The following is a 3,434-nucleotide window of genomic DNA, read 5'->3' as shown; positions in this document are numbered from 1 at the left end:
TCCACCCTACGTTTGGTAGTGTATATATGTCCATGCCACTCTCTCACTTCGTCATAGTTTACCCTTCCCCTCCACCCCCCATATCCTCAAGTCCATGCTCTAGTAGGTCTGATCCATTGTTTCATCTGGACCCATTTACCAGTACATATACGTTGCCTTGTAGGCATCTCTATTCCTCTGTTTCTTCTTCCTCTATTTCCTGTACTTCCATACCACATTCATAGGTACAAGAATCATGCTACTATATCCATGCAAAGCTAAGGCACAGAAATCCCTGGAAGGCTGTCTGAGGGCTTGTCTTTTTCCTCCACTTTCATGGTGCTGCCTGGGAAGTAAAACTCAGAATGTTTGTCTGGGAGGGAACCATCCATTTCAGTATCCTTTCTTCATCGTGTCTCATCTCTCACTTTCCTTTTTTCCAAAGAAAAATTTTCTATTTGAGTGAGTGTGAAGATTCCCCTCTTCAATCTACCCCTCTTAAATATTTATTGTATACATAGTATTTCTCCATTTACTGAGGGAACCAGTCTCTTGGAAGACAATAGGCAGGACAATTCTCTTTTCTGCCTTCTTTCATCTCTCCCATGAAGTATTGAGTAGGAAAAGGTCTAGCAACTTGACATGGGGGAATAAAGCAAAGTAAAAGGGGTAATATCCAAGAAAAAAAATCACAATGAATAATATGTCAAATATGGTTATTCCTACATTTATGTATATTATAATCACCTCATGATTTTTTGATCAAATAAAAATCAAATATATAATAAAACTATAAACATGGATAACATATCAGAACATGTATTCATTATTTCAACATTAATCCTTGAATGAACATTTAAGGCACTGTCTCTAGTGGCTCAGGATGCAACAACTAATAAATTCTCTCCTTTTTTTTTAGATGCTTATGACCTATTGGGGATGACAACACATGAATAAGAGCACAAAAGTATTACAGATTAAGAAAATACGTAGAAAGTAGACTGTGGATGAAGGTCTAGGTGTCGTCAATTCTATTTAGGTGCGGAAGGATTAGGCAAGTCTTCATAGAGGTGAGAAATCTTGAGTTGAGTGTTGAAAGATGGCCAGATGTTCTCTAGCTGGTCAGAGCAGTGAAGGTCTTCCAGGAAGAGCAAGCAGAAGTAGAAGAGAATATGAGGCATGGCATAAGCAAGTAGGATGTAGACTAGAGTGAGGGAGTCTGACGAAAAAGAAAATATGAGCAGTTTGACAAAGCAATGACACAGGGTGTGTTACGTTAGGGGAAAAATAGCTGAAGACGTAGAATTCTGAAGGACCCCATATGTCATTCTACAGAGCTCTGTATGTCATTTTGAAAGATTGAGAATTTAGTCAAAAGGTTGAGGAATATTGCATGGTTTTGGGGGGGGTTAATAAGATGGAACTTGATCTTAGGGATATCATGTTGGTTTCAACTGTGGAGGACAAATGTGAGGCAAGCACAGATAGAAGTAGGGAGACAATTTTGGAGAATAGTTCAGAACTGTTGGCAAGCCATATTTAAAAGCAGATGGACGAATGGATAAAGAAGATGTGGTATATATATATATATATATATATATATATATAATGGAATATTACTCAGCCATAAAAAGGAACGAAATTGGGTCATTTGTAGAGACGTGGTTGGACCTAGAGACTGTCATACAGAGTGAAGTAAGTCAGAAAGAGAAAAACAAATATCGCATATTAACACATGTATGTTGAATCTAGAAAAATGGTACAGATGAACCAGTTTGCAAGGCAGAAATAGAGACACAGATGTACAGAATGAATGTATGGACACCAAGGGGGGAAGGGGAGGGTGGGATGAATTGGGAGATTGGGATTGACATATATACACTAATATGTATAAAATAGATAACTAATGAGAACCTGCTGTATAGCACAGGGAACTCCACTTCGCTGTACAGTAGGAACTAACACAACATTGTAAAACAACTATACCCCAAATTTTTAAAAAAAGCAATCTGTAGTAGTGATGGGGAAGCAGTAGCTTCAGAGTGTTGTAAGGAGTTTGAATTAATAAGACTTTGAGTGCCCATAATGTCTAAATGTGAAGTAAAGCCCTAGAATGACTCTAGATTTTTGGCATGGGTCTCTGGTGTGTGGTGGTATATTTCACAAAGATAAAAAATAAAAAAGAAGCAGGTCTATTTGGGGAGAAAAGTAATCCAGTATATAAATGAAATGTAGAATAATTAGGCTGATTGGATCTTTTTAATGCTGAGAATGTTGACTTTTTTTCTTATCATTATATAAATGAAGGTTTTGAAATGCTAAGTTTAAGGTACATAATACCATACTGACACATATACTTTTCTCAGTGATCTGCCGTAGGTAATTTCAGTACTTCATTTCAAAGTTCTAGCTGCCACCTGGAGCTTATATATCTAAGCAGACCTCAACATCTAGAATCATTATTCTCCTCTTTACTTGTAGCATATTACACTAATGAATATTTCGTGTCATTTGGAGGGCAAGATTTCGGATTGATCATACTTCCTCTTCTTTTAAAGATTTATGAGCTTTTTAAAAGGCTTTATTTCAGCTGGGAATTGTCCTGTATCATGTTCTGGACTATGTTCTTCATCTAGTCTCCCATTAATATATTTTTATTTATTTTTATTTATTTTTTTTCCCCTGCATCGGCAGGCGGACTCTCAACCACTGCGCCACCAGGGAAGCCCTCCCATTAATATTAAACCAACGTCAACAACAACAACAACAATGAAACCTTATGAGAGAAGGCAGTATAATTCTGAGGATGCAATTATGTTTATGCATTTAAGAGCATGCTCCCCTTTATGACCCCTGCATCGGCAGGCAGGCTCTCAACCACTGCGCCACCAGGGAAGCCCTCCCATCCATTAATATTAAACCAAAGTCAACAACAACAACAACAATGAAACCTTATGAGAGAAGGCAGTATAATTCTGAGGATGCAATTATGTTTATGCATTTAAGAGCATGCTCCCCTTTATGACATTTTTAAATTAACAGAATTTCATCTCAAGTCACCAACTAAACAGATGGTATTGACCAGTGGGAATCTTTTTAGAAAATGGAATAATTTTTTAAATTGTGCACATGCAAATTTGGCCATGGCGTTTATGAAAGATATTCTGACACTAGACCTGTTAAAGGATGGAGTAGGAGATAGTAGCATGTGAAGTTAGTGTCAGGTTGCTTTAGCTGTCACTTTAATGTTAGGGCCAATTTTGTCTTCAGTTAAAGAAAAAAAGGTACTATGTTTTGGTTTTTCTCTCTCTCATCTTACCATTCTCTCTTGTGTTTTTTTTTTTTTTTTTTTTTTTTTATGCGGGCCTCCCACTGCTGTGGCCTCCCCCGATGCGGAGCACAGGCTCCGGACGCACAGGCTCAGCGGCCATGGCTCACGGGCCCAGCCGCTCCGC

At 38.0% G+C, this 3,434-nt stretch overlaps 1 long non-coding RNA gene across 5 annotated transcripts in view; it reads left to right on the top strand.

Moving 5' to 3' along the window:
• The window catches only part of LOC114486555 (uncharacterized), a 39,202-nt gene that overhangs the window by 20,356 nt on the left and 15,412 nt on the right, over window positions 1–3,434 (top strand). For all 5 annotated transcript variants that reach the window (XR_003680476.2, XR_003680475.1, XR_003680477.1 and 2 more), the window contains exon 3: window positions 899–1,049. This is a non-coding gene — a long non-coding RNA (uncharacterized lncRNA). The remainder of the gene's footprint in view (window positions 1–898; window positions 1,050–3,434) is intronic.

Source organism: Physeter macrocephalus, chromosome 7 (genome assembly GCF_002837175.3).
Source record: "Physeter macrocephalus isolate SW-GA chromosome 7, ASM283717v5, whole genome shotgun sequence".
In the NCBI taxonomy this organism is placed as follows: Eukaryota; Metazoa; Chordata; class Mammalia; order Artiodactyla; family Physeteridae; genus Physeter; species Physeter macrocephalus.
Note: the sequence above shows the minus strand (reverse complement) of the source record. Positions and strands in the feature narration are given on the sequence as shown.